The sequence below is a fragment of the Lepidochelys olivacea genome (assembly GCF_965140295.1).
Source record: "Lepidochelys olivacea isolate rLepOli2 genome assembly, chromosome: 9".
In the NCBI taxonomy this organism is placed as follows: domain Eukaryota; kingdom Metazoa; phylum Chordata; order Testudines; family Cheloniidae; genus Lepidochelys; species Lepidochelys olivacea.
In genome coordinates, this window is record NC_140419.1 from 44161215 (window position 1) to 44181360 (window position 20146).

Genomic DNA, 20146 nt, shown 5'->3' on the forward strand with positions numbered 1-20146 from the left:
TCTGAGGCTAATGAAAGAGAGGGCTTTCAATGAAGGTTGGGGTGGGGAAATCCTAAAACTATAGGCTTCCGCACTAATTAGGCTAAATCTGTGCATTAGTCACTGCCTAGGATAAGTGAGGGTCGCCATTGCTGGAGTCAATGGAGCGAGAGAGACAGAGAGAGAGAGAGAGAGTCCTTGCATGGACACCCGTGCTGTGAAGATAAGAACAGTAAAGCAAGAGAGTAGTTCTCAAGCTATATAATGATGCTTTACATCCAGTTCTCCAATATCTGAATGATGTAGGGAGCCTGACAGACTTTGCTCTTAAATTCCTGGCAACTGGCACGCAGCTAATTATCTGACAACGATAACTATCATTTAATTTAACTTGCTGTAATTTATCAGCCAAAACCATTAGTCTACAGAAACAATCATGCCGTATGCTTTCTGATCAGTTAGTTGCAATGGCAGCCCCTTAGAAGAAACTATGCAGTAAGTCTGAGATGTGAAGTGATGTCAGATTATTCAAGGTTCAAAACAAATAGAAATTGTACTTTATTCCTGAGAAGAACCTTTCAAGTGTATCCAAGAATTCCATAGAGCAATGCCAAGTTTATGCATCTGTGTCTCTAATCTATAGCCTCAATTCTCTCCCCCTCCTCTTCCTTTTTGCCTTCAGGGATCCATCAGCTATTGTGTATCTGAACTGATTGTTTACAACCTGAATCGTCTGCATCTTGGGACATCTTTGATACCTGTGGATCATCCCTTGCAGCAATGTCTAAGGTAAGGCACTCATTAAGGACTACTGTTTTCTCTCCTGAAAGCTGATACTCTCATTTTGCTCTGAGATTTACTGGCTGATGTCAAGGACTGGGCAAACTGTTCAAAACTTCTTGTCAGCAGCATTTCTTTTTGGAAGTTTAACTAGCAGTTACAGAAGATGAACACAGTTCTGAAATAACTCTAGACAAACTAACAGCCTGATCCCACAAGATGTTTAGCTAGTTAGTAGTTAGACTCTTCGGCCTTACTTCTCCTAGATTGGTACAGGCTTGAGACAGCAGAACTCCGTAATAAATAGGTTCCTCCTCCCCAAATCTGCTTTTTGCATATGTATGCATACCCATGCATAAGATGTGGATATAGAATATACAGTGTGTACAGCATATGCTTCTATTATGTGTCTTTTTTACCTGGGCACTGCTATATGGGTAAAATCGCTATAATTGTAATAGTGTGCTTTATATGAAAACAAAGCAAAAGGAAAACTGCTTTATTATTGTACTTCCAGATGCCTCTTACAATCCATACTATGGAGCTAGTGTTGTAATTCTTAAGACAGGAGAGTGAGTTTGTGTGTGTATGGGGGTGGGGGGGATGTGAGAAAACCTGGATTTGTGCAGGAAATAGCCCAACTTGATTATCATGCACATTGTGTAAAGAGGTGTCACTTTGGATGGGCTATCACCAGCAGGAGAGTGAATTTGTGTGGGGGGGGTGGAGGGTGAGAAAACCTGGATTTGTGCTGGAAATGGCCCACCTGATGATCACTTTAGATAAGCTATTACCAGCAGGACAGTGGGGTGGGAGGAGGTATTGGTTCATATTCTCTGTGTATATATAAAGTCTGCTGCAGTTTCCACAGTATGCATCCGATGAAGTGAGCTGTAGCTCACGAAAGCTCATGCTCAAATAAATTGGTTAGTCTCTAAGGTGCCACAAGTCCTCCTGTTCTTTTTAAGACAGGAATAGGTTCCTTCGATGCATTTCGACTCCCTTCTGTGTTTGAACGGCCGGAGCCCCTCAGCATTTGTATGTAATAGCATAACTACAGCAATGCAAGCTGCTCATCTAGACACATCTTTAACCCGATGGCTTCCACCTTTTATTCAAGCCAAAAGCAGAAACAGAGACTGAGTTCGGAAGACAAGATTAAACTGTTGCTTCGCCTTTCTCTTTTCTCCCTTCCCCCACAGTGCTTTTTCCTCTTTCCCTAGCTGTCACTAACGCCGATGAGCTCTTAATATGCTGAGCTCTTTTGCAGCACAGGATAAAGATGACACTGCTGAGTAGGAAGAGTATTAGGCATTAATAAGTCTGCTAAAGCTTGTATATTAACATTTTTAATATAGAACATTCCAGAAGAGAGTTAAGGCCCATTGGCTGGTAATCGTAGAGATGCTTAGAGTGCCCTTGCCCGTACTGTGTGTATTCTGTGGATAATACTTCTGGACTGCAGTGCTATCGATCCAGCACCTTTCATGAGCACTAATTCCTTTAAATTTTTAAATTGGAAAGGGTCCCCTCCCCTGCATAGTATTACAGCAGCTTTACAGGCTGCATTCTGCCCTCAGTTATATGCATGCCACTCTCTATTGTCCAGTTTGTCTGAGCCCCATGCTACAAAACAGGGGGCCTTTCAGATGTTGTAAAGATCTGCAAATTAACCACTGGATTGAGAAGAGAGTGTAGAATGAGGAGAAGAGCGAGAAAAGAGGGTAAAACATAAAGCAGCAGCTCTCTCCCCTTCCTTCACACACAGGACCGGATTCTGTTTACATAAGTGGATGAGGCCAGGCATTTTACCCCTTGTGCGCCTGCAATGAATGCTGTCAGAATCCCAGTGCTTGTGCCCCTTGGCTGAAAGACATGCTGGAATGTCTAGCATCCATAGTGGTGCTACATGTACCAAAGGGCCTATGGTAAAGGGGAGAGATGAGCCGTCTACCTACAGACTCCGTACAGGCAGGGTTTGGCCATGAGTCTGACTACTACCGGTGAATGGACACAGGAGTAGCAGAGTCCAGCCCTTTTAAGAGAACCTATTCTGTACCTTCAAAGAAGAACTGTAAGAGCCATTCCTCAGTATGCTATCCCATGAGCCTCTGGAAGCATTTTGCTTGCTTCTGTCCTACACTACAGTATACTTCCTACCACTGCTCTAGTAGACTTCCACAAGTCTGCCCCCACCCACATCTTTATCAAAGCCCTCAGCCTCAGGCCTTAGGCTTCAGTTCAAGGTGTGCACACACGCAACTGAGCGTAGAATTTGACCTGTATGCTCTGACATGTCCAATGCACAGCAAAAAGCATTTGTAAATCACGAGCTATTTCTGCAGTGGCTGTTTTTTCTGGAATTAAAGGAACAATGTCAAGGCCAGTAAACCCTAAAGCAGAGCAGGTTATTTCCTTAACACTTGTAGATAAAGCATATGTTGTGTCTGTTGGGGGCGTTTTGTTTTCATTTTGTTTTGTTTTTTTACATTACTATTTAACAATACAATGCAAAAAAGCAATAGTAAATCAGTGTCTCCAATAGTAGATCAGTGTCTCCATGGTGAAAATCAGTCCATTTTTAGTAATGTACTTTCTTGCAAACCTGTCACCACATCAGAATGCATTTGATCAGGGACACCAGTCCTTCCAGGCTATTGTACCCCAGTAAAATTCTCACAGGCCCTATGTTCAAAAAAGATTTAGATAAATTAATGGAGGATAGGTCCATCAATGGCTATTAGCCAGGATGGGCAGGGATGGTGTTCCTAGCCTCTGTTTGCCAGAAGCTGGGAATGGGCAACAGGATGGACTCGATTACCTGTTCTGTTCATTCCTTCTGGGGCACCTGGCACTGGCCACTGTTGGAAGACAGGATACTGGGCTAGATAGACCTTTGGTCTGACCCAGTCTGGCCGTTATGTTCCATTAGCTTTCTTACTGATGGAATCATTTGTAAGGTGCAAATCGAAGGCATCTGTGCAGCACACTGAACATGCAGTACAAATCATTAAAAATTGTAAACGAAAAGCCAGCCAGCTCACATGCAAACCCCATACACCACCTCAAGACAATCTATCAGGGACGCCATCTTGCTAGTTAGAAGGATGGCTTGGGATATTTGGGAAGTGCTGCCCCAGATGCCTGCAAATTCAGGCACAAAATATTCTTGTTTCATGGCAGCTATGGCTAGAGATTATTTGATTGTAAAAGTGTTTTCTGGTATTTATCAGTGGGTCATTAACCTTAACAACATCAACATGTCAATTGTCAGTAAGATAAAAAAGGCCATTATAGCAAAACGAGCACACTGTACATACAGAAATGGATTCCTCGTGAGTGATTAGGTCTGTACAAGCACAGCCATCAGTGTAGTGAGGAATTAGGAAGGAATTAATTGCTGTATTACAAGTAATGATGAAGAGCTAGAAGCAAACTAAATTAGATGGTTAAGCACACGCAGAGACCTAGAGGTTTGGTTCATAAAAAGAATAATGTACATCAACTTTTATTTTCTGACTTGTGCCCACCCACTGTGTGAGTGGGAGGAGGGAGCTTAGGTCAATGAAAGGACCTACAAACTTGTGTCATGCAGTCTGGGTGGGATCTAGGCACTTATCCATTTAAATAAGGGGAAAGGGAAGGGAACCCATCCTTTGCTACGAGATAAAACACATGGAATTCCACATACAGAATGAGTAGCTGAAAGGCACTAGAGAGACATGGCAATGACTATGAAATAAGAGTAGCAAGAATTTGACTACGAATGCCACATCCACACACCCTCTGTTTTGTCACTTGACACACAGGTAGTTCCAGGGAAGGGGAACCAAAATAGCAACGATGCCACTGAATTTTGGCAGTGAAATTCAGTGAGAAGTACAGAAATTAGAGTCTGTGTGGCAGACCTATTGTGACCTAGCAATAAATTCTGTGTATGACACGACGGCTGATATTTGTAAGGATCAATAAAGATGCAAATCATGACAGGGCAAAGAAGACTTGAGGGTTGCTCTGTCTCAGAGTACAATGGGAGAAGGTGCCAGTGACTTCAACTGGTGATAACATAAAGGAAAGCTGTGTCCAGAGCATGAGTTTGCTGAGTGGTGGTGTTTGAGACATGAGATGTGTATGGAAGATGCAGCATGCTGAAATCTGAGGCTTTAGGAAGTCAAGGTAGAAAGGGGAAGCTTGAAACTCCCGGTGACAGGACTATTAAATTGATCTGGAAGATTATGGGACAATGTCAGGTTGGATAGAAAGGAAAAAAACTTGGGACAAGGCTTGAAACAAACTGCCTGTTCTGTGTGCCAGAGTCCATCAGCACTTGCATCTTGTTATCCCAAGGGGTGTCCTGTTTTAGAAAAACATTAAACATCTGCACAGAATTCAGAAAGTATCATTTTGCTACCCCCTCCCACCCCCCCCCCCAAAAAAACCAGACTGCCTGGATGTTCTAGTGTAAACAGGGTAAGTGGCGGCAACATAGGGGTTGCGAGAAAGCCTCTTCTCCAGTAGCTTGGCCTCTGCTACTGGGTGTCCTGCTCTTTAACACTGCTTTTCTAAACATAAAAATTAAGCTAAAACTAGAGTATTAAAGGAGCTTTATGTAGCCCTCCTTCTCTCTGAGCTTATGTCTCGAGTGTGTCTGTACTGCCAGAAGATTCATTTATTCCTGTCAAATGATGTTCATTACTTTAGTGAAATCCAGCATTCCAGAAGCTTTTATGAACAGTGTGTCTGGATTCTGAATTGCCTTGCTTTTCTGAGGTTCATTTCTGACCCATAACACATTTCAGGTGGGTGGGAGGGTCATCTATCATTTGTGCATGTCTCAGAACAGTGGAATTCAAAAAGCCTGGCAATTCCCATCTGGTAAATCTAATTTCAAGCCCTAGTAAGATGATGGAGAGTTTGGTATATCAGCCTTTGGGGCAGAACAAGCAGCAGGCTGTTGCTACTTTACACTACAACATCAGTCCAAATACGAAAGTTGGGGAGTGGTGCTCTGCCCAGAATAAATGGAAAGGTGAAGGAACTGGCCTGTTTAAGAAGGTTGGGATAAGAACTGCCTTGGGGAGGGGGGTGAAAACAAGGAGGAAGTGGCCTGTTGGGGAGGGAGGGTGCAGCTGGCAGAATGAAGCCCCCTTCCAAACTGCCTCCCACTTCTCCAACAGAGATTGTAGCCTCTGACTCAACAGTCTACTCTTCTCTCCTGTGTGACCCTTTGGACTGCTACCAACAAATGCCCCACTCTGTCTCATGCAAGTGTGGGGACAGACACCTGCTCTGATAAGGGAGCTTAGGGCAGTGGTTTTCAACCAGGGGTCCAGGGCCCCATGAGGGACTGCAAGCAGGTTTCAGAGGGCCCACCAAGCAGGGCCAGCATTAGACTCAGTGGGGCCCAGGGCGGAAAGCCAAAGCCCCACAGCATGTGGCTGAAGCCCGGGGCCCTGAGCCCTGCTGCCCAGGGCTGAAGCCAAAGCCTGAGCAATATAGCTTCGCAGAGGCCCCTGTGACATGGGGCCCTAGGCAACTGCCCTGCTTGCCACCCCTGAATGCTGGCCCTGACTTTTATATATAGAAAACCAGTTATTGTGGCACAGGTGGGCTGTGGTGTTTTTATAGCATGTTTGGAGGGCAGGAGGTTCAGAAAGAAAAAGGTTGAGAATCTCTGGCTTAGGGAAAGGATAATGGGGCTGTCCCTCCTGGCAGACCATCAAAGGGCTGCCCTGAGGGGATGTCATACAGGGAAGCTGCTACAATCTGCACAGGGGAGTAAAGGGGAGGACTGTGGCCAGGAAGATTCATTCTCTGCCAATTGCCCCGTTCCTAACTAGTCTCCTTGTCTATCATGTGTAAACCCACGTGCCTGTGTGTGCAGCCTCATATGTCTAACATGAATTGTATCTGACAGTGAGTGCAATATTTCGGTGTTCTATAGGTTGCTATGCAACAATTAGCCTGAAAGGGGGAGTTACCTTCATTTGCATGGCAATTAAGCATTCAGGGGAGTCAGCCCTGGGTTTGGACCTTCCAGGCTTTGAGGAATTAAACAAAGAACGTTATTGTGGCACAAACAAGCAGGAGAACACCTGATGGATTCAACTAGACAATGAGGCAGATAAAAAGGTCAAGGCAATTCTCTATGTAATCAGCGGCATCATATCCAAGCAAGGAGGTGATAGTCCCTTTCCAGAAGTGAGAATAGCTGTCCTAGGCATATTAATACAAGAAAGATTCAAGCAAATTGGAGTAATGCCAGAGACCAGAAACAGCAATGGAAAGATTTCTTTGTGTGTGGGGGGGACATTAAAATAGAGTGTGGCTAAGCATCACTATCTTCTCCAAAAATGTGGTGACTGCAACCTTCTAGGAGGGAGAGGAATTACTAGGTTGAGGCAAGAGAGGTATACCAAGGTGTAATGGGATGCAATAAAGGAAAATAAATCTTAGACTAAACATCAGAACATAAAATAAGAACGGCCATACTGGGTCAGACCAATGATCCATCTAGCCCAGTTTCCTGTCTTCCAACAGTAGCCAATGCCAGAATCTCAGAGGGAATGAATTGAACAGGGCAATTATCAGTGACCCCTGTTATCTAGTCCCAGCTTCTGGCAGTCAGAGACTTAGGGACACCCAGAGCATGGGGTTGCATCCCTGACCATTTTGCCTAATGGCCACTAATGGACCTATCCTCCATGAACTTACTTAATTCTTTTGTGAACCCAGTTAGTTTTAGCCGTCACAATATTCCCTGGCAATGAGTTCCACAGGTTGACAGTGCATTCTGTGAAGAAGTACTTCCTTTTTTGTTTGTTTTTTAAACCTTTGCCTATTAATTTCATTGGGTAACCCCAGGTTCTTGTGTTAAGTGAAGGAGTAATTCACTTTTTACCCACACCAGGCATGATTTTATAGGCCTCTATTATATCAAGCCTTAATAGTCTCTTTTCCAAGCTGAACAGTCCCAGTCTTTTTGATCTCTCCTCATATGGAAACTGTTCCATACTCCTAATCATCTTTGTGGCCCTCCTCTAACTTTTCAAATGCTAATATATTGGGGGGGTTTATATGGGGCAACCAGAACTGCACACAGTATTCAAGGCATGGGAATACCATGGATTTATATAGCGGTGTTATATTTACTGTCTCATATATCCCTTTCCTCATGGATCCTAACATTCTATTAGCTTTTTTGACTGCTGGTGCACATTGAGCAAACTAGCCAAAATGACTCCAAGATCTCTTTCCTGAGGGGCAACAGTTTATTTAGACCCCCATCATTTTGCATGTATAGTTGGGATTGTTTGCCAATGTACATGTCTTTGCACTTATCAACATTGAATTTCATCTGCCATTTGGTTGCCATTGCCCAGTCACCTAGTTTTGTGAGATCCCTTTGCAACTCTTTGCATTTTGCACTGGACTTAACTGCCTTGAGTAATTTTGTATCATCTGCAGACTTTGCCACTTCACTGCTTAACCCTTTTTCTAAATGCTTTGAGTATGTTGAACAGCACTGGTCCCAATACAGATCCCAGGGGGACCTTGCTGTTTACCTCTCTCCATTCTGAAAACTGACCATTTAATCCTACCCTTTGTTTCCAATCTTTTAACCAGTTACTGATCATAGAATCATAGAATACCAGGGTTGGAAGGGACCTCAGGAGGTCATCTAGTCCAACCCTCTGGTCAAAGCAGGACCAATCCCCAATTTTTGCCCCAGATCCCAAATGGCCCCTTCAAGGATTGACCTCACAACCCTGGGTTTAGCAGGCCAATGCTCAAACCACCGAGCTATCCCTCCCCCCAACCCATGAGAAGACCTTCCCTCTGATCCCATGACTGCTTACTTTTCTTAATAACCTTTGGTGAGGGACCTTGTCAAAAGCTTTCTGAAAGTCCAAATACACTATATCAATTGGATCACCCATGTTTGACCCCCCCCACAAAGGATTCTAATAGATTTGAGGCATGACATTCATCTTTGTGTCTGATCATTCTGTTCTTTAGTGTCATTTTCAACCAAATTTCCTGGTACTGCCTGGTACTAGTTAGGCTTATGCCCAGCCTTTAATTCCAGAGTTGCTTCTGGAGCCTCTTTTAAAAAAATTATCACATTAGCTAACCTCCTGTCATCTGATACAGAAGCTGTTTTAAGTGTAGGTTACGTACCACAGTTAACAGTTCTGCAATTTCATATTTGAGTTCCTTCAGAACTCTTGCTTGAATACCATCTGGTCTTGGGGACTTGTTACTGTTTAATTTATCAATTTGTTCCAAAACCTCATCTAATCACACCTCAATATGAGACAGTTCCTCAGATTTGTCACCTAAAGAAAATGGCCCAGGTGTAGGAATCTCCCTCACATCCTCTTCAGTGAAGGCTGATGCAAAGACTTCATTTAGCTTCTCCTCAATGGCCTTGTCTTCCCTAAGTGATCCTTTAGAACCTCAGTCATCCAGTGGCCCCACTGATTGATTGGCAGGCTTCCTGCTTCTGATGTACCTAAACAAAATTATTAGTTTCTGAGCCTTTGAATTCTAATTGCTCTTTGAATTCTTTTTTGGCTTGCTCTTTTCTGTTTTCCTCAGTGAGAGTTCACTTCCATTTTTTAAAGAATGTCTATTTGCTTCTTTTACTCTGTTTAGCCAGGCATTTTTTTGGTCCTCTTACCATGTTTTTTAATTTGGGGGTATATATTTAATTTGAGCTTCTATTATGGTTTTTAAACATTTCCATGCAGTTTGCAGGCGTTTCACTTTTGTGACTCTTCTTTTTAATTTAGCTTCCTCATTTTTGTGTAGTTCCCCTTTCTGAAGTTAAATGCTATTGTGGTGTACTTCTTCGGTATTCTTTCCCCCCCGCCCCGCAAGGATGTTAAATTGATTATACTTATGGTTGCTATTACCGAGCAGTTCAGCTGTATCCACCACTTGGACCAGATTCTGTGCTCCACTTAGGACTAAATCAAGAATTGCCTCTACCTTTGTGGGTTCCAGGACTAGCTGCCCAAAAAGTAGTCATTAATGGTGTCTAGAAACTTTTTCTCTGCATCCTTTCCTTAGGTGACCTGTACCCAGCCAATACGGGGATAGTTGATATCCACCATTACTGAGTTTTCTATTTTTATAGTCTCTAAGCTCCTGGAGCATTCCACCATCCTCCTGGTCAAGTGCTTGGTAGTATATCCCAACTGCTATACTTTTATTACTAAAGCATGAATTTTCTGTACCACAGAATCTCTATGGATAGTTTGAGTCATTTAAGGTTTTTACTATCTTTGACTCTATCCTTTCTTTCACATATAGTGCCTCTGCCCCATCAGCATGATCTACTCTACAGGCCTATATATTTTGTACACTGTTATTACCATATCCCATTGATATCATCATTCCAACAAGTTACTGTGATGCCTATTATATCAATATCCTCATTTAATACCAGACACTCTAGTTTGCCCATCTTAATATTTAGACTTCGAGCATTTGTATAAAAGCACTTTATATAATTTCTCAATATTTAGTTGTCTGCCTTCATGTGATTGTAATTCAATGGGATTCTTTTCATTTTACTATTTCTCTTAACAATGTTTCAAAACAATGAGTATTTTTAGTCTCCCAGAGGAAATGATGACAGTGCCATTACTTCGGATATTTAACACAAAGCTGGAGAAAACTCTATAAAATATACTGTAAAGAGCAGTTTAACTAAGTAGATCTCTACCATCTCTGAATTGTATAGAACAAATTCTTCCCTATTTACACCTGTGCAATCCTACTGAAGTAAATTTGTCCAGGTGGACATTTAATAGCTACTTCAATATAATATAGAAGGCACCTGCTCTAGACCTCTCTTCCCTCAATTAAAACATAGTCACATAAAAAGAGATCAAGCCAACAATAATATGGCAATGGATTGTTTCCTTTATGGCAACCTCTGTATAGGTGATAATTGAGAAATTCATATCTGACTGCTTTGTGTGTAAATATAATATTTTATGCTTAGGAGTATAATATACGTGGTACAACCTCAGCAAACTACGTGCTATCCAAAACAGATTCAATGTTGAAAATATTATTCAGTCTCCTCCATGATGTTTAGATAACAAAGTTGGATTCAAATATATTTTACCCTCATGGCTCTGGGAGATAAGTCAGAATTATTATAATAAGGCTGCTTTGTAGTAGAGACACACGTTTTCAAAATCCGTTTTCTGAAAGCAAAAACTACCTTAAGGAATGCATTTAACCAGACAGTGACTTGGGAGAAGACTCATTCTCATAATTTTTCTTGCTATCTTTAGTTGACTGGAAACAAAGAGGGACAAAATATCAGAACAAAGATAACTCAGAGGTGTGAATATGAGTTGCTCTGTTACTGTGTGTTTGATACCACCTTCTGAATAAATGGGTCTTTGTTTTGAGGATTCAAACAGCAAAAGTTTGGCATTATCTGATATCTACTTTGGCAACATGTTTCACTTCCCTCCTTCATTCTACATGGCACTGAATCCATGTTTTACATTTCATCAAGGTTCTTTGAGGAATATGGACCTGATCCAAGGCCCATAGGAGGTGATGGAAAGACTCCCGTTGATTTCGGTGGGCTTTGGATCAGGCCTTTTCACTGAAATAAGACCAACTTCAGGGATAGAGAGTAGATAGTGGTGGCTGAAAGGGACAAATGCTAGCTATTGTGGCTTGTCAAAGTTAAACACATGGTGCTTCTAATCTTTAGCTTTCAAATTATAAATAATTATTCTAGCTATAATTACTGAATTTCTATATTTAGAGTAAAAAGTTTCAGAAATGCTGAACTGCACTATTATCAATTTGTGATATTTTTTTAAATATACAAAGAGAGATGAGCGCTATAACTAGAATTATCCTTATAGTGGATATTATTTCGATAGCTTTAGCAAACAGAGGCATCACATCGGGGATCAGGGCCCTGCTGTGCTTGGCATTGTACATGCATAATGAAGAAATGGTCTCAACCACAAAAAGCTCTGTAATTTACAAGGTCACTTAGCATGAATATGCTCGTGCCCACAAAGCGTTAGGTGCTGATATTGAGATATGGTGGTCCCTATTCAGGGGACCTTAAAATCTAGAAATTTCTTCCTGTTATCCAAATGCATCTGGGCCAAAGTGTTCACATATTTTATGGGCTCCTTTCTCTTTTTTTTTTTTTTGGGGGGGGGGATATTTCAATACACCAAATGCATCATGGGACAATTTCAATGCACTAATTTGTATCAACAGAGAAGCTGGAGCTATCACTTCGCATCAGTCGCAAACTTGACCATCATACTTCTATAGACTTACCATTCACCCATACAGAGTATTGTACTAAAGTGAGTATGCTAATATGAGGATGGTAATAGAAGTACCTCCTACAGTAGCAACTCTTTCTTGATGCGTCTTAGTCTTCTTAAGACCTCCCCAGGCTACTTCAGTGAGAATTTACTTAAAAGGGGAGAGCTGGCAGCAAATGAGGCAGTCACTTGCCGCTTTTCTCTCCTGACCTTGAAAAGTCCTAAAGCTACATTATCCATGAAAAATAACTCTTGCTTAGTGCTGAGCATGTGTATTTCTACCCTGACAAATAACAATGTGAGCACATGCCCTGCTCATTTATTCTCCTCAGAGGCCCATAAACCACCGGCAAATGTAACAAAAGCAGAAGATTAACTAGGGTTGTATAAAGCTTTACATTTTTCATAATGTTTTCTCTACACAGAGAATTAGTAAATGTCACTAATTGCTAAACATTCTGTAAGAGATGGGGGCAGGGGGAGGCAATCGTGCCTCCACTGAAGTCAGAGGCAAATCTACCATTGACTTCAGTGAAAGCAGGAGCAGCCTGTTTGGAAATGATTCAGTAAGGCTGGTATCTAACAAACCCGTCATTCAGACGAAGGCTGTATATGCTGCAGAGAACTCATGCAGTCTGCAAAGACAGTACCAGAAAGCATGCCATGTGTAGGGGCAGAACTCTCAGCACTTCCATAGGTAGTTATCCATCTTCCAGGATAAATGGAGGAAAAAACCTGTTCTCCCCAAAGAGAGGCACAAACCAACAACTAAATTTAATACATCCTTAGCTAAACAACTAGGCTTGAATAATAATACTGCAGTGTGCTGTTGATGTCTTTGTATATCTCCACCTTGGTCTGTGGCTTGCAGCACAGGGTCACTGCTGATGCTATACCTTGTGTACACAATAATAGAGAACAGGAAATTGGGCGAAAACCCACAGACCCAGTAGCCTGTCCAGGAGTAGAAAATATTCTCTGAACTGCTTCAAAAAGCACTATTTGTCCACAAGTTGTGTCCTCATAGGGGAAAGGAACCACGTGAATCTTTTTAGAGTCTTTCACAGATCACATCCAGTTCCCCAAATGAGTTTTTTTTTAAAGGTGTATGAGGAGGAAGACCAAAAGTCCATGGTTACTTGTCCAGTACTCAGACTCTGAAAATCCATTCTCTTAGACTGGAATTACATTTAGGTGATGAGAGAGGCAGTGAGATACAACCCCAGACATTCCAAGATTATGAGATAGACAACGAGATTGACCCAAAAACAATTTCTTTCTTTAAGTGCTTTTTGGTGTCTTTCCATTTCTTCCCTCCCCGCCACCCTGGGATGGGGGTGGGGGGTGTGCACGCGCACAGTGAGTACTGCCAACACTGCAGAAGTTCTCACTAGGTGACCCAACTGAGATCCAGTTACACAGGTTTGCATGAAATGCTGCCTGTCGGTGTGGAGCATCTAGCTTCTCGCCAAACCTCTAACTTTTTTAATTCATTGTGGTCCCTTCCCCTCCCCCAATCTCATCATTCAGCCCCATATCTACCTATTGCCCTCACCACACCTCTGCTCCTCCTGCAGCTCCAGGAGTTCTTCACTCTTTCTCCCAGGCCTGGGGGAACAACTGCAGTGAGGTGGTAGTCTTCCAAGTGGCAGGGATGGAGAGAGGAGTTGGAGGAGGAGCAGACTGACCCATTTTAAACCGAAGGAGGCTGTACAGCCACCCTGAGCTGGTGGACACTTTCTGTTCCCTTTTTTCTGCACTTTGCTCCTGTAAAAATGTTTTTGTCCACTTCCTCTCCCACACTCCTACCTAAAAACTCCTCTTGGCTTCTGAAAGAAGCAGGGAGAGCTCTGTTTGCTTCCTGGGGCAGCCCTGGTTGGCTGCTCTTCCCCTGAAGGTGGAAAAGGGAGAGTCAACCTGTCAGTGGGGCAGGGCTGCAAACAGCACAAGGACTGGAGCTTACCCCCTCATTGCCAGATGACCTCCAGCAGCGGCCAAAATCCTCTTATACAAGAGTGGCTAGAGCACTAGACTGGGATCCAAGATAGCGGGATTCTATTCCTGGCTCTTCTACTGGCCTGTGCTGAGAGCCTGGGCAAGTTTCTTCCTCTTTTGGTATCTTTCCCCTTTGTTTATTTTGATTTCAAGCTCTATTTGTACAATGCCATGAGCACCGTGAGATTTCTTTCTCAGATTTGGTTACAATAATAAAAATACAACTGCTTCTTTTTGAACAATCAGACGGAATCCATGTGAGGGAGAAGAACACTTGTAGCCAATTTCAGCCAAAAAACAAAATAGCAGCTTCATCCGTCTGACTTACAGCTCGTCAATTAGTGCCAAAAATCTATATCCTGTCAGCATATATGACTGACTCCAGGATGCTTTTTAAAAGCATCCAAGATCCATAGAGTATCTGTTGACATGATATGGATTTTCATACAGTGTTTACACTGCAGTTTTCAGGAGAGGCTGATGAGTTCCAAATTGACTAACTTAATTAACTTTATCTGCTATGGTAATGCATGGTCACCAGCATGGCTATGTTCCTAGTGTGAAATGAAGCTTTGAGAGAATAACACAAAAGGTCATGAAATCCTATTCGCGAAAGTTTAACACTCTTTCAGCTTTATATACACTATAGCTATATCAGTGCTAAATTATGGCACATGTGCCCTTCAGCAGTTCTTGACTCCCTTCTAGGATCTCTAGGAGGTTCTCTGCTTTGAAAGAGAAACTGCTTCCCAGAGCAACCAAGCACTTGTAGGGAATGAAGCCCCTCTACTGCCCATTGAGGGGGCACAGCATACTCTTCTCCATGGCTCAATATGGAGAGGTGGCAGAGCTTTTCATGCCTCTGACTACAAGGACAGCCTTCTTAGCTGGAGTCTGAGCCTGTGACACAAAGGGAAGACAGACTTGGGACCATCTAGCTCATAATTCTAGCATCTTAAACATACAGATGAGTGAAAAGTGTTTATTTTTTGCCTTGTCTGCCATATATAATGTGGGGCCAAATGGATATAAAACTTTTATTAAAAATATGTGTAAATGGCACATAGGTATAAATGTTGGGAGTAGTCTGATGCTGCTGAGGAAGAGCTGCACTTCTATGGACATCCACAAAGAGGTTATTCTTTAATGTCAGGTCAGCAACACCCTCTGAAGCAAGAGAGTTTGAGCCCACTTCTACAACAGCAAATGCTCAACCTGCACATCTGGTGTTCCAAAATAGACACTATGTGCCAGATCCTGCAGACCTTCATGCTCACACACTGACTATAACAGGCACTATTCAGGTGTTTAAGGATTACTCATGTGAATAAGTCTTTGCAGCATCAAACTCTGAAATAGAAGCCTGATTTTTACTGGTATACTCAACTTAAAGATGTATCAAACGTTATTAATTCTTTAGTATCTTTTTTTGTTTTTCTGGCTTGCTGGCAAATCTACACTTTATTTCACGATAGGACTTGCTGAGAATCAAAGGAATGTGACTGAAGCAGAGCTCAGCTGGTTTACCTAATCTGTATAAAATTCCTTGATATGAGGTTCAGATAATCTTAAGCTTAGTTATGCCTTCAACCATAGGCTGTTTTTTGAATATTAAAAACAGTAATTGTTTCACATAGCTTTCAGAGCTTCAATTTTTTTATTTATTTATTTATTTTTGACAATTCTGGTCACTGAAGTTGCCCTATTCTAGTATGGGGCTCTAGTATGGGCCCCTGCTTGGAGACAGGATACTGGGCAAGATGGACCATCGTCTGACCCAGGGTAGCAGCTCCTATGTTTTTAAACTTCTGCTTACTTTACTTTTTAAAAGAGCATATGTCCCCATTGAAAATGAATAGGATTTATTCCCATTTGTCTCGTAGGTGCTTTTGAAAATGTTACACTTCTGCAATCACAAAACCATTAATTATGGTTAGGATTTTCAAAAGCATGCAAGGAAGATAAGCACCTAACTCCCATGGTCTTTCAGTGGGAATTAGGGTTTCTAATTCCATTCGATGCTTTTGAAAATCCAACGCTAAAACATTAATCTTGACTCATGAGGAAATTAACTGAGCAAGAAATACAAAGTAATGTTCAGCCAAACAGATCATGTGATAAAATACAACAAGGTTGTACAAAAGTTAGATCATGCCAAACCAACCTGAGCTCTTTCTTTGAGAACATAACCAATTTTCTTAGACAAAGGAAATGCAGTAGATCTAATCTACCTGGATTTCAGTAAGAAAGACAAGGTCGGTGAGGTAATTTTTTTTTTTAATTGGGCCAACTTCTGTTGGTGAGAGAGAAGTTTTCAAGCCACATACAGCTCTTCTTCAGGTCTGGGGAAGGTGTTCCAAGTGTCACAGCTAAATGCAAGGTGGAAGAGATTGTTTAGCATAAGCAGGTTTGAGTAGCAGCTGTGTTAGCCTGTATCCGCAAAAAGAAAAGGAGTACTTGTGGCACCTTGCATCTGATGAAGTGAGCTGTAGCTCACGAAAGCTTATGCTCAAATAAATTTTAGTCTCAGGTGCCACAAGTACTCCTTTTCTTTTAGCATAAGCAGTTAGCACACATTCTAAGACAGAATGGGCCGTTAACACCTCTGCAGTCATAGGACAAAAAGAGGTTAGTGGGTTACAGAAAGTTGAATTTATGGCTTATTACAACAATCTGAAGGGTGCAGGAAGGTTCCAAAGAGGATGGAGCAAGGCTGTTCTCAGTGGTGGCAGATGACAGAACAAGGAGCTAGGGTCTCAAGTTGCAGTGAGGGAGGTCTAGGTTGGATACTGGGAAACACTATTTCACTTGGAGGGTGGTGAAACACTGGAATGTGTTACCTAGGGAGGGGGTGGAATCTCCATCCTTAGAGGTTTTTAAGGCCTGGCTTGACAAAGCCCTGGCTGGGATGATTTAGTTGGGATTGGTCCTGCTTTGAGCAGGGGGTTGGACTAGATGACCTCCTGAGGTCTCTTCCAACTCTAATCTTCTATGATACTAAATCTGAACAGTGTCTCTGTTCAGTCCATGATTTTTAGTGTCTAGCAGAGTTATGAATTTAAGTTTCCAGGCTTGTCTTTTTGAAAGCATTGTGCAGATTTCCTTTTGAGGATGATGACTGAAAGTCAGATATAGAGTGATTGCTTTGTGGAAAATGTTCACCCACAGGTGATAGGGTTTTTTTTGTCTCATCATTTTCCTGTATGAATTCATTTGAGAGTGTAGTGATTGCCTTGTTTCACTCACATAGCTGTTACTGGGGCATTTAGTGCACTGGATGAGGTACACCGCATGTTGTGAGAGGCATGTGTAGGACCCATAGATCTAGAAAGGTGCATTTTGGGGGGTGCTGATTATTGTAGCAGTGGTAATATGTCTGCAGGTTTTCCATCTATTGTTCTGGCAGGGTCTGGTGCTGCTTTGAGTTGGTGTTTCCTGGTCTGCAGGGAGTTTGCTTCTGATGATGAGCTTGGAGAGGTTGGGCGGGGTTGTTTGAAGGCCAGAAGAGAGGGTTCTGGAAAGATTTTTCAGGGAAGGGTCCCTATTGAGTAGGGGTTGTAGTTGTTTAATGATGCCCTGTATGATCTAGACTAGATGATCATGATGGTCCCTTCTGGCCTTAAAATCTGAGTCTACATGATAGGCTGAACATTCCCATCCTAATACTGCTCAGGAAGTGCTACCCTGTGCAATGGAATGGGTTCTGTAATGGTGTCTTTATGCTGTAATTCTGATGTGAAACCAGAGTTAAACATCTGCTTTGTAACAGGATCTATCACATTTATGGATTAGGAATCCCAAAGTGTTGGCTCACAATGACTGTCCTCTAGCACAATATCCAAACTAGTCACAAGCACTCTTCAACCACAAAGTATAATTTAATAACTAGGAAAATTTCAGGTCACAAACTGATGTTCCAAACACTAGGAAAAGTTTATGGTTTTGTTTCCAGTAGAAAAGTAGCTGTACTATAATGTACTATATGAAATCAGTAGGGGTTCTACAAGCTAAATGGAGAGCAAAATTTGCCCCTGACTATTTATATAAAATCTAGGAAATAGTGTGAATGCTGTATGAAGAGCCCCCACAAAAAGTAAATAAGGTGATGTCTTAAAGAGAACTTAATTCCTTTTACTAAATTTGATCGTACATATCTTCACGCAGATTTGTTTGTTCTTTAAATCTGTAGCAGGAAGTCAGGGTGAATAGGACAGCTTGGCAAGTGTTCTACAATGAAGCAGAGACAGACATAGTAAGTTTAGGAATTATAAAATTTTCTTCATTCATTGTTAGGAACAAAGTGACTGAGTCTGTAGTCACAAAGTCCCTTCCAGGTTGATGCAATGGAAAGGGTACATGAGGGGCTTCAGTGGTTCCCAAGATGAGTGAGCCAGAATGCGGGTATGGTGAGGCAATGGGAGGCAAGAGCTGAAATGAAAGGTGGAGTCCTACAAAATGACCAAAAAGACACAACTCAGCTTCATAATGCAAGTGAATCAACTAAACCAAACCGGCCTTGAGGCAAGACATTGACCAGGCTTTCTGGGATTCTTTACTACTATCACATGACCGACTCCACATGTACACCTAGAACAGGAAAGTGAGGCAAGTGTTATAGCCTGTCCAAGTAGGATGAGCAAGACCCGTAACAATAGATCTAGATTTTATACCACTCACAATCTGGCTGAGTTTGGACTGAGTGTTTCAGCCCATTATAGAGAAAGAAATGCTAGCTGTGAAACTGGGATGTTTCCAATCTATCCCCCAATTCAGAGACTCTGGAATTGGGTCTTTTATTTCAGACCCATCTCTTTACTCTTAGGAATATGGCTTATAAAAACAAGTATCATAAAGACTTTTGTGGGAAAGTACGTGGCATAATATTGACGTTTGTTTCTTTCTGAAGAGGGCTTTTCTTGAATATTGTTACATCTAAAACTAATAACTTTGAAAATGAATTATTAGAAGTACAATTAGAATTAAAAGTTAGTGAGAATTTTATTAAGTAATTAGCACTGCATTGGTAAACCCATGGCCATATTAAAAATGCAGTTTGAAAAAAGCACAGCTGCAGGAGTTTTTTTCATTGAACACATTGATGTTTGCAAGCTGAACATTGGGCAAATGATGTGATTTGCCCTAGTAACAGGAAGGAGTGGAGCAGAGCTGCACAAAACCTGTTGGTTTCAGGTCAGAGAGGTGCCCACATCTTTTCAGTTGGTTTGCGCCACTCAAAATTTTGCTTTGAGTTTAGCATTCAAGTGAACCCATAAAGTCAAAGCAAGGTTGAGTCAAAACTACCACCTACTGAAATTCCAACAGTCCCTCACCTGAGTTCAGGTTCACCCCAAATTTACCTGAGATTCTCACCATATTCCCAAAAGAGCTCTGAATCTGAGCCAAGTTTCAGGTTTGTTTTGAAAATCACGTCTGTCACCACTCTAAAACAGTCTTCTGCAAGGGAGAAACTAGTGATGGTGCTAACCAAATAGGGATAATGAGTGTCCTCACCCCTGTGCATGTTTATGATGCATTCAGTCTTTCATAGTTGCAGGTCCAAATTTTGTCCTTTGCAGGTGATGGAAGCATTTCCTATTGTTCTGTAACAACTCCTCTGGCATGACAAGGGAATTGCATTGACAGGATCTGGAAGGAGCTATCTTCAGCCCTTCTAAGGGTATGTCTACACTATGAAATTAGGTCGAATTTATAGAAGTCGGTTTTGTAGAAAGCGTTTTTATACAGTCGATTGTGTGTGTCCCCACACAAATGCTCTGAGTGCATGTAGTCGGCGGAGTGTGTCCACAGTACCAAGGCAACTGTCGACTTCTGGAGCGTTGCGCTGTGGGTAGCTATCCTTCAGTTCCCACAGTCTCTGCTGCCCATTTGAATTCTGGGTAGAAATCCCAGTGCCTGATGGGGCTATAACATTGTTGCGGGTGGTTCTGGGTACATATCGTCAGGCCCCCCCTTCCCTCTCTCCTTCCATGAAAGCAAGGGCAGACAATTGTTTTGCGCCTTTTTTCTTGAGTTACCTGTGCAGACGCCATACCATGGCAAGCATG

General features: G+C 42.1%; 1 protein-coding gene across 1 annotated transcript in view; it reads left to right on the forward strand.

Moving 5' to 3' along the window:
• Positions 1–668: 668 nt before the first annotated feature.
• GPC1 (glypican 1) overlaps positions 669–20146 on the forward strand; it is a 424667-nt gene continuing 405189 nt past the window's right edge. Inside the window, exon 1 of the mRNA XM_084638609.1 lies at positions 669–768. The gene's annotated coding sequence lies outside the window, so the exon portion shown is untranslated. The remainder of the gene's footprint in view (positions 769–20146) is intronic.